The sequence below is a fragment of the Diachasma alloeum genome, unplaced genomic scaffold, assembly GCF_001412515.2.
Source record: "Diachasma alloeum isolate Michigan unplaced genomic scaffold, Dall2.0 Dall_scaffold_01014, whole genome shotgun sequence".
NCBI classification, from domain to species: Eukaryota; Metazoa; Arthropoda; class Insecta; order Hymenoptera; family Braconidae; genus Diachasma; species Diachasma alloeum.
Window position 1 is genome coordinate 5,466 of NW_021681126.1, and position 12,328 is coordinate 17,793.

Genomic DNA, 12,328 nt, shown 5'->3' on the forward strand with positions numbered 1-12,328 from the left:
TGAGGAGGACCTCATTCTTTCATCTCTGTTTTCATCTCTTTTTACATGCCTTCCTCTTGGCTTCTATTTCCTGCTCTGCAATTTTCATCTCGGGTGGGTTTCGATTCTTTTTTGTCCATTGTTTTCTGAGAGCGAAAGGGATGTTAGCGGCCTTCTCCCATGTTGGACCGTCCCATCCCACCCACTTCACAAGCCATATCCTACGTTTTTTTTTGCGCTGAGGTGATAACATACACCGGTGTACAATGGCTTTGCATCAAGAGGCCATTTTATCGTCTGATTTTTATTAACATGTGTATTATGTAACAGTTAATAAATTTTCATTCATTAACCTTAATATTTGAAAATAAAAAATAAAACTTTAACTTTATTAAAGAGACGATTTGGCAAATTTTATGCAATTTTTGACCAACTGGAAATTGAAGGAAAAAAATCCTTTTTTGCGCTGAGGTGTTAACGTACACCGGTGTATAATGGCTCTGCATCACGAGGCCATTTTATCGTCTGATTTTTATTAACATGTGTATTATGTCATGGTTAATAAATTTTAATTCATTAACCTTAATATTTGAAAACAAAAAATAAAACTGTCACTTTATTTGAGAGACGATTTGGCAAATTTTATGCAATTTTTGACCAACTGGAAAATGAAAAAAAAAATCCTTTTTTTGGGCTTTTCCAGTACTTTTCAGGACTAAAAACTCAACTTTCGCATGTTCAGTCTGTCATCACCTTACCTCTACAAATTGCACAAAAGACCTAACCGGCTTGCAATAGTTTCCACCAATAGATAGACTACTGGTATTCCGCCATAACTATTGGCGGTCTCGAGCTATGCAACCAAGTTCACTCGAGTAATTTTGCTAACACACTTTTTTAGTATTTTGTAAATTTGTTGTTAGAAATCCGACCCACATTTCTATAAGAATCGATTCGAATTAGCCAAAACTAACAAATATGATCGGTCATTCAAGATCGTGAAAATTCCGGAATTCCGAACTTGACCGAGGGGCCGACTGGCGAACGCTATCAAATCTGAAAAGTCAGTAATAAACCGTACTCGTAACTGAACCCACGTCGTTCGTTATCATCAAAATCACGCAGAAAGTCAGCACGGAAATCAACAACTATTATCGAACGTGATCATCTGAAATAAACATACAGTCCACTAAATAATCGAAGCTCAACAAAATAACGGAAATTCATCTTTTGTAAATAGTGTAAATATCCTCACATTATATTAAATTCAATCAGAAAATAAACAACGCGAGTTTAATAATTTCAAACACCACACGACCCCGGCCATCATTAATAGAAATTAACATCCTATTTCTAACATTTGTAAAGAATGATAAAGCCAAATTTTATTTGCACGATAATTGAAATGAAAAGGATTTTAAGAAAATGAACACATTTTTTTTTACGTTGTTAGTTGTACACGTATTATCTGATTTAATTGGTTTTCGTTGGTTTTACACTTTGTAATTCAAGCGAGAAAATGTTTGGGATTGGAAATTAAAATATTTGATTCGATTTGCTTTTCTTTGATTTTATAATTTGCACACAAGCGGGAAACTATTGGAGTCAAAAATTGATTATCTTTTTTTTTTGTTTCTGTCATCAATAATTCTTTAATGACCGTGTTTAAATGACCTTGCTGATAACGAATCGCAATTTCAGACGGGATAAAACGCGCTATAGCGTATTCTGATCGTTGGAGAGGCAGTTTCATGTTATTTGCCCCTTGATTGATGGAGGACTCCCCAACGGGATCATCAGCACTTGGAGTTTTCTTCACCGACCGCGACTGCGAACTTACGTTATTTTTCACGTCAATCGTGCTCGATGAAAGCTCCTGGTGAAGTGCTTTGTAGCTTTGACCCATTATAATTGAACTCAACTCCATATCCTCATCACTTGAGTCATTCGCAAAATGGACCACTTCCATTCTATTTATCTGCTCGGTTATCTGCGTCACAACCGAGGACGAAGGATGTCGCTAAAATGAAAAATTTTCATGTGTAAGATGATCATTTTATCAAAAGACATGGGAAAACTAACTATCCAGAAATAAAACTGGCAGGCATATTAAAAGATTGCAGCTTACATCTGTTTCAATTGGGTTATCAGCTGATTCCATATCATCTATTTTTCTTTGATTCCCGAAACGAGCGCTCGGGGACGGTTGAGAATAGTCCGAGGTTGATGGGTGATTAGCAGATGCTACGTTGGTGGTCCATTCAACGTTTGGATCCATGCCAAGATTTTGAGACGTCTGAAACCATATTGAATAAAAAACATTGAGAGAATGAAAACATGAAAAGAATACGATGATCAGCTGTCAATACTCACTAACATTCACAGAACTATAAATTTAAAAAAAATGGAAGAAACCCATTTTTTAATATTTTGTCTAGTTTCTTGAATTTAAATGAAAACTATAAAAGCGACAAAATGGACATCATTTGCACAGAAAAACTTCAGAGAGTTAATAAAATATTCGTTAATGGAAAAAAAACCTTTATAAAAAAATATATTTTACTGATCTACGAGTTTTCACTGCTACTTCATGTTCCGATTGAATAAATGGCAATGTTTGTACTTGAAAAAAAAAAAACTAGGCCAGGTGTCAGTACACACCAGCGTAGATATGATGAGCACATCGATGCTATTTAAACTAACTCTTTTGAAGCTGGGTACTTTTCTGATCTCTGCCACCGGAACGCTTGTGTCATTTCTGCGTTTATGAGACGTTGGAGACACCTGTCCGTCGGAGGCGAATGTTTCTTCATTTGATCCTATTCGTCTCCTCTTTTTCGAGGATGCGTAGCTTCTGCCATATTTCACCGCTGGCATTTCGAATTTCTCCGAATCGTTTGAATTACTGGATTCCACCAGACAACTTGAGCCTCGCTTCTGGTTTACGTTCATTTTCTGCGTAGGTGACAATGATCAATGAGATTGAATAAATAGTAATGTTGATGTACTAACGTTTACGGTGACTTGATATAAATATTCTGTGGTCAAAATGCATTACCAAAATTTAGGTGTCAATATACATTAGTGTATACTTTTTTGTTTTTTTTAAATCATAATCTACTAACTGGTGTCAGTATACATCAATGTAAAAAAAAACAGAGATTAGATAATGATAAATTTATTTTTCTTTAACTCACTTGTGCTTCTTCAGAATCTTTGCAGTGATTGTCTGAACGCAAAGACGTTGGAACTGAAGCTGATTGGTCCAGGGCATCCTCATACGCGTCTTCGTCTTTCTTCCTCTCAAAGACAAATTCGGCAGTTTCTGGAGGTAAACGCACTCCTGCAGACTGTGTCAGCATACAGTTAACTTGAAATGAAATCCAAATGTTATCTAAAAATTCCAGCACAAAGGCATCTTTCAGATATCTTTTTCACGTCACTCGGACAACCTTTGGATGCGTAAAAGTTGTCCATAAGATGCTGACTTGGAGAGGGATTATTCTAGAAAATCGTTATTATTCGCAACGTCACCTAGAAATTCTCGTTTTAACCCGATTTCTGAAAAGGGGGATTTTGAAAATGTAATAATAAATTTTCGACTAAATCCGTCCAATAGGATGAATTTTCCGTCCTCTACAATTCCCTTAGAATTCCCCCTTTCCAACAATCGGGTTAAAACAAGAATTTCTAGTTGAAGTTACGAATAATAACCATTTTCTCTATTTGTACAAGAAATCATTACAATAAATTCAGAGAAAATGGCAAACGGTTTTATTACACTGCTCTTCTTCCTTTTTGAGTTTACAAAACAGTAAATTATCAAACTTTCAATATACGTACAAAAAAAGAAATACCAATCCTCTCACGAAGAGAGATATGCAAATATAAGTATCGTCGTTGTCATGAAGACGCTATAACTTATGATCTGATAGATCTTCTTTCACTTACTTTATATACACTTTTGTACGTTAATAAACACTACTGGAACTCTTGACGATATAAGCCCTTTTGAGCTGGTAAGTCATATATGACCTCAGTTTTTCTATATAACAAAGTGAAGCTCCATTTTTCTTCTTTTCTTTTCTTTTCAAAATAAATCACAAAACACTTATTTTATAAATTTGGTTTTGTATCACGGTGTGAATCTTACAATATATATTATGAAGTGTTTAACGATACGAATTTTCAAATAACATTTGAGTGAGTTTTAAGAATTATTAGTTGCAGCTTCTCGCAGACGGGCTCTGGTTTTTTTTCCTGCTTTTGTTTTGCCTTGATTCGATCTCCTGATCGACGTAGCCATTCCCTTATTTTCTTTTGAATGGTATCTTTGTCATAAACTAATTGTTTCTCTTTACATTTGCCTATAACAATTTCTGTAAATAACAATGGAGAATGTTATGACATTCTTATGAGAGTCTAACCATAAAAATTGATGCACAGAGAAATATTGCTGTCGACGAAATAACTCACTGAAGGATTTGATTTTTTTTGTTTGTAACATAGTAATAACACCAATAACTAATAAGGCGAAAATGGCATCAGGAATCACAATGGAGACCGAAAAAATATTTGCGAACATTCCTGATTTCAAAATTAGAACTTGATTGATCAATGAAAATTAATTACTCACGGTGTCAAAGATATTTCAAGACTTGCGGATTGTAATGAAAATTTTCGTGTTTTATCCCAATGCACGCTGTCACTCTGGATCCAGTGAATACATATGACGCAGTTGATCAGTATTTACCAATTAGCCACTGAAAACATAGGGAATGGATGAAAAATATTTTAATTCGATGAAATTCTGCTTCAGCACACTCTTCAGAGTATTTACTTACATCAATGAGATTATTTTGAGAGATTACAGATGTAATTCCACAGAGCATTGTTCACTGTGCGCAACCGAATCACAAATGACACTGCGTAACATAATATCTGGAAAAGTCTCTAGACAAAAGAATCCAGAAGGTATCCATCTGATGCCCAACCCGGTGACAATGAAATGTTACGATAAATGATTCAAAAATATGTCAACAGTAGGACACCCTCTTGTGGTCGTTTCCAGAATATGTCACGTGACTATCCTGGAATAGTTACCTTTTCGGTATCAGATAAAAACTATCACTTGGATGAATTTCGCCAGCAAAATAAGACCACTCTTGGACATCCACTTCCGGCCTCTGCAAATCGTCGAAAAAAATACCTCTTTAAGATAACTGTGCAGAGTCAGCCCCATGTTATCGAAAAATGGATGTCTTTGAGGAATCAGAAAATAGTTATAAGTCCTGAATGACGGATAATGTATAACTTTCAGATGTGCTGAAAAAGTCTATCGTAATGTACTCCGTCAAATCGACATCATTCAGATATCGTAAACGGCGGTATCGTTGAGGCTGGAAGTGAGGATAACTTTCAGATACCGTATTCACGTCTACCGTAATGGAATGCGAGAAAACGTCTCTTTTCCGTTAACAAAAAAAAGGTATCGATCATGATTGACGATCTTCAGTCGTCTTCCAGACACGTCTCATTCAATAACATGTAGGAGTTGTCTTTCAGAGAACATCTGAAAGATGTCTTGAAAAAAGTTATCCAACCTCCACCGTATTGACATCATTTTGCCCTTGTCCAAACGCCAACCAGATAAAGATAACTTGTAGATACTTTTCGGACAAGTGTGCTACTTGGGCAGAGTCTCCCTGTTCAAAAAAAAATTCTAAGAGAATTAGAATTTAGAGAGAAAAAATTTCCGCTTCACCCAGCCGGGAATCGAACCCGGGTCTCCCAGATACGCGCCGGGCACTCTTACCGACTAAGCTACCAAGAACCACAGAAACCTGCTGTTATCAGTTTTTATTTGTGGACAAGTCCGCGGCAAACATACCTGTTTGCAAGTTCACCAGTAAGATTCTTCTGTGAATATCCTGTGTTAGAACGTAAGTTAGTACGTCTCATTTTGTTTATGATTTGTTGGAGGGGAATAGTCGCAGCATGGAAGATAGTCTAACCTCCATGATTCGCAGTGCGCGTCAGAGTACTTTGTAACCGCCAAATTACTGTCTCCTCGGTGATCCCATAGTTCACATATATTACTCAATAATAGGCGTATTTCACCAATTGTCGCATAGTCACCGGGCGCCTAGTCTTGGATTTGACAACTTTTTGTACCCTTTGACAACTTTTTATCCCCCTTGAAAGAGTTACGCCCTTTTTTTAACCCTCTGGGATCACCCGTTCAAGAGAAATCCATGATTTTGCATTTTGGGTCCAATTTTTTTCAAACATTTTTCCTGTCTCTATTTTTCGTTTTATTCAATAAGTCGTGTAGTTTTTTTGTAAAAAACTATGAATTTTTCGAAAAAACTATCTATTTTTTCCTGGAAGCCTTTATGATGACCGAAAAACGCGATTTTCCACATCAAATGGCATTTTTAAGGATTTCCACCATATAAAAGTGAATTTTTTATTTTTTTTTCGAAAAGTTCAGAGTTTTTCACGCAGATTTGGTCTTGGAAAAATGTGATATTGCAGAAACAAATAGAAGAAAAAAATAGAATTGAAAAAAAAATCGACAAAATTGTGAAATTTTTCGAATTATTGTCTCTGGTAGAGACTCAGTGTGATTTAAAAGTATCTAAAATATCATTTTAAAGTTAAAACAAAACAGACCAGATCCAATGTTGATGAGATGTTTCCAAAATTTTTGCAAATTTACTCAAATTTTTTTCAATTTTATTTTTCCCCGCCATTTGTTACCGCAATGTCACTTTTTCCAAAGACCAGATCGATGTAAATATGTCTGAATTTTTCGAAAAAAAGATAAAAAATCAACTTTTCTGTGGTGAAAAGCCCCGAAAACGCCGATTGAAGTAAAAAATCGCAGTTTTCGACAATGAAGAAGACTTTTAGAAAAAAATAAATATTTTTTTCGGAAATTTCACAGTTTTTTACAAGAAAATGATATGGATTTTCATATAAAATGCAAACTAGAGATGGGAGAAAAAATTGAAGATATTTCGAACAAAAATGCACAATCGTGCATTTCTCTCGGACGGATGGTCCTGGAGGCTCAAAAATTAAGAACGTAACTCCTTTCAATGGGTACAGATAGTTATGAAGAGATAGAGATGCAGGTTTCAATGGGTACAGATAGTCATGAAGAGATAGAGATAGAGATGCAGGTGAAACGAACTTGAATGTGTTAAAATTGTTATAAACGATAAAAAAACTTCCAAAAGATGTGGCGTGATGTGACATTTGAATGCAGTTTTCTCAATCCTATTTTTAAATTTACCCTTTTCACCATATTTGATTATTGTTTTGCTTTTTGTTGCAGTTCAAAGAGTCAGTCTCCAATCGCCTGGTATTAGCAGGAGTCTATCAATCATGTAAGTAATATTTCGGTTTTTTTAAATGTATATGACGTTTAAAAAACCTTTTATTTTTATAGGTCCGATTCAGAGTGTGAGTCTGAAGAAACAAAATTTCTCAATTTCTTCGAGATGGAAAATTTCGATGTGCGACACGCATTTTATTGTGGGCTTCTGGAAATAATGTTTTTTTTTAATCCAGCATCTTTCAAAAAAAGTCCGTACAAACTACTCATGATGTTACACAATTCGTCATCTGCACTGTACAAGAAGTACGTTCTCGAAACAATCTTATCGAGACAAATGGATTTGCGTTCTCTGAAGTCCAAATTGATTCTGACGAAATTGCGAGATTATCTGCGTTACACGTAAGTGTATGGACTGTGTATTGAGATTCAATTTCACCTTGATCATTGCCAGAAATGCACACAACTGCTCGTTATGAACCTTAAAGATCATGGTCCTGGGTTAAATGTCAGTGAGGAACTGATTGACAAATATTTGGAATCATTCCAGAAAATGCTGAGAAAATCATCGCATTTTCCTGTTCTATTTTCAAAAGTCGTTTCACCTAAAACCAGGCAAATGTTCCATAATTTATGGAATAATCTCTTGGAGAAAAGGTTGTACCAAACCCCGCCATTTCCATCAAGGGAGACAATAGATTGGACAACCAGTGCTTCTATAAAACGCATGGATGATAGCGAGCTCTCTGTATTTCAACAAGACATTTCCGATACAATTCAGGAATATTTGGCTCAGGAGTCTTCTAGGCAGAAGAAGAAGGGAGCAGATAAACAAGCTGTTTTTGAGAGCCCAGAAGAGCAGGGTCCATCTGAAGTGCACAGAGAGAGCAGAGGGAGCAATTCACACAGCGATGATGGAAAACGAGGCTCAAGGCATCCGGTAGAATCCAGTGATTCAGCCAGTTTGGGGAAGACCGAGACCCCGAGGGTGAAACGCCGCAGACGGCTTGCACGCGCAATAATTTCTGAAAAACCAGATGACTCTGACGGACAGCTGTCTCCTGGACGCGTGGATGACGGAAACATTCCGGTGGTGGAGATAAAACCAGTACCCAACACAGAAAAAGTTAGTTAAAATAGCATAAGTGTGATCATCATATTTGCACTGGTGTATACTGACACCAGTTAGTAGATTATGATTTAAAAAAAAAACAAAAAAGTATGCACTAATGTATATTGACACCTAAATTTTGGTAATGCATTTTGACCATAGATTTCTCATATGAAATCACCATAAACGTTAGTACATCAGCATTACTATTAATTCAATCTCAGTGTGCATTATGACGCACGCAAAAATTTCTCATGTGCACTTTTTTTCAGATCATTCCGAGCGATGCGATCAACGAGAGTCGTTCACAATCTCCTGCTGTGGTCTCCCCCTCGCGCTCTCCTCCTGCTGGTCTCTCTCCCAGCCGACAAAACGCTAATGTAAATCTACTGGCGGTGGAGTCACAGGAACCCTCACCATCACATCCTGACGAGGTAAGATTCCACAGTATAAAATTAGTTCTTTTCTTTCCAATCTTGGTGTATACTGACACCTAGTCGAGCTTCCATTTCTTGATTTCTATTCAGTTTCAAATTTATAAGAATTAAAAAATTTTTAGAGTCCTCCCGCAAATGGTGGTGATGTAACACAGTCTGCAGGAGTGCGTTTACCTCCAGAAACTGCCGAATTTGTCCTTGAGGGGAAGAAAGACGAAGACGCGTATGAGGATGCCCCGGACCAGTCAGCTTCAGTTCCAACGTCTTTGCGTTCAGACAATCACTGCAAAGATTCTGAAGAAGCACAAGTGAGTTAAAGAAAAGTAAATTTATCATTATCTAATCTCTGTTTTTTTTTTACATTGATGTATACTGACACCAGTTAGTAGATTATGATTTAAAAAAAATAAAAAAGTATACACTAATGTATATTGACACCTAAATTTTGGTAGTGCATTATGACCACAGAATATTTATATCAAGTCACCGTAAACGTTAGTACATCAACATTACTATTTATTCAATCTCATTGTTCATTGTCACCCACGCAGAAAATGAACGTAAACCAGTAGCGAGGCTCAAGTTGTCTGGTGGAATCCAGTAATTCAAACGATTCGGAGAAATTCGAAATGCCAGCGGTGAAATATGGCAGAAGCTACGCATCCTCGAAAAAGAGGAGACGAATAGGATCAAATGAAGAAACATTCGCCTCCGACGGACAGGTGTCTCCAACGTCTCATAAACGCAGAAATGACACAAGCATTCCGGTGGCAGAGATCAGAAAAGTACCCAGCTTCAAAAGAGTTAGTTTAAATAGCATCGATGTGCTCATCATATCTACGCTGGTGTGTACTGACACCTGGCCTAGTTTTTTTTTTTCAAGTACAAACATTGCCATTTATTCAATCGGAACATGAAGTAGCAGTGAAAACTCGTAGATCAGTAAAATATATTTTTTTATAAAGGTTTTTTTTCCATTAACGAATATTTTATTAACTCTCTGAAGTTTTTCTGTGCAAATGATGTCCATTTTGTCGCTTTTATAGTTTTCATTTAAATTCAAGAAACTAGACAAAATATTAAAAAATGGGTTTCTTCCATTTTTTTTAAATTTATAGTTCTGTGAATGTTAGTGAGTATTGACAGCTGATCATCGTATTCTTTTCATGTTTTCATTCTCTCAATGTTTTTTATTCAATATGGTTTCAGACGTCTCAAAATCTTGGCATGGATCCAAACGTTGAATGGACCACCAACGTAGCATCTGCTAATCACCCATCAACCTCGGACTATTCTCAACCGTCCCCGAGCGCTCGTTTCGGGAATCAAAGAAAAATAGATGATATGGAATCAGCTGATAACCCAATTGAAACAGATGTAAGCTGCAATCTTTTAATATGCCTGCCAGTTTTATTTCTGGATAGTTAGTTTTCCCATGTCTTTTGATAAAATGATCATCTTACACATGAAAATTTTTCATTTTAGCGACATCCTTCGTCCTCGGTTGTGACGCAGATAACCGAGCAGTTAAATAGAATGGAAGTGGTACATTTTGCGAATGACTCAAGTGATGAGGATATGGAGTTGAGTTCAATTATAATGGGTCAAAGCTACAAAGCACTTCGCCAGGAGCTTTCATCGAGCACGATTGACGTGAAAAATAACGTAAGTTCGCAGTCGCGGTCGGTGAAGAAAACTCCAAGTGCTGATGATCCCGTTGGGGAGTCCTCCATCAATCAAGGGGCAAATAACATGAAACCAAGGACGCCTGCATTAAAAAAAAATAATGCTGAGGAAAGCGACGATGTTGCATCAGAAGAAGCCAATGGTGGTAACAAGGCTCAAGAACAAAAAGCGAAAAAGGGAACGGTACAAAAAAAAAGAGGAAAGGCACAAACGAACAACAAAAATGCACAGCCGAAGAAAAAGATGGCACGAACGAACGATACCGATGTAGTGCTGGAAACATCATTGGTTGGAAGGCGATCTGAGCGGTTGAAAACGAAGAAAATGAAAATGTTTTCATAAGATTAAAATATTGTTAGTTTTCATACAAAATTTTATAACTTTTGACAAGGAATACAATTCAAAATACTCCATAAAAGTATCGATTTCAGAGACCTGCCATTCGATGTAAATTTTCTTGACCTATCCAAATCAAAGTTACTTGTCTACCTTCATCTAAGTAACTTGTCATTTATAATTTGATCTCAAAGAAATTATTCGCAATAAAATGTCTCACCATTACACAGATTTTTATTTCTTATTCACTCATGCACTGAATTCATTGCAATTATCTATTAATTTTTTCAGTATCGCATTTATGTATGCCAGTGTAGATTAACCCTCCAGATCTGTTTTTTTATGATAGATGATCGAAGCAACATTTTCTACTGTTAGATATTAACACCTGTGCTTATTTTGCGTCTTCATGCCAGACGGAAGTGGAAATTGAAACGTCAATAACTATCAAGAAATTGAGATTTTCCTCTATGGGTTTGTTAACATTTCCCTGAGTTGATTAACGATTGTGACCCATTTTTTGCATATATTCTGTTAGATTCTTAGATAAATCTGAAGAGCGGTCGGGGTGGGGTGATTAGTGAAAATCAATATAAACGTGTAGTTGGTTAACGATCACTTTTACTCACAATTTTATGCTATTTTACACTATTTACATGTGGTGATTTACGATATATTCAATGGACTGTATATATAACTTTCTCTATTGTGTTGAATAACGCGATTTGATATTGTCGATAGTCGATGATTTTACGTTTAATGATAAGTGACTTTTTTATTGTGAATTTCAATGTAACTTTTTATCCATATAAAATAGTTGATAACGTTATGTTGAGTTACGATCGAAAGTAGATGAACGATTTGCGCGATGATGTTCAAGGTTGTTGAATAGCTCAACGATTGGTGATGGACTCGACTGACCCTGGCGGGGGTCGATGAGTGACTTGTCTCATTTGAGACTGATGAGTGACGACCGTCTTGATCGACAGTTGATGAGGAACAGTACTGACCCGGTTGAGGGTCGGTGAGGAACTGTTTTGCGACTGCTGCCAAAAGTCGACTGATAAGTGGGGATAATTGTCGGTGATCGGTCACTTGGTCATGGTGGGAATCTGGAATTTCCCGATCTTGAACGACCGATACGTATTTTTGAATTTCTAGATGTTTCGATGAATTTTCGACTGATTTTGCAGAGACGATTTCTAACATATTCTCAAATAAATTTTGAAAAAATCAAGTGTTAATATACACTGGCCTACCTCCGCCGGGTTTTGTTGAATCATTGAATAAACTTATTAACATGAATTTACTTCAAATATATTTATTTTTAAATAATATGCAGAACATCCAGATAACTTTTCGTCGCGGTGGATAATGTGTCTTTAAATGAAATTGCTTATCAAGTCTCGGTTAATTATACGATACATGATTGATGTA

The 12,328-nt window shown here is 36.3% G+C and overlaps 1 long non-coding RNA gene across 1 annotated transcript; it reads left to right on the plus strand.

Moving 5' to 3' along the window:
* Positions 1-9,581: 9,581 nt before the first annotated feature.
* LOC107045596 lies at positions 9,582-10,438 on the plus strand. The gene is made up of 3 exons (XR_001461461.1): positions 9,582-9,714; positions 10,079-10,246; positions 10,355-10,438. It is a non-coding gene; the product is annotated as an uncharacterized LOC107045596 (long non-coding RNA).
* Positions 10,439-12,328: the final 1,890 nt, after the last annotated feature.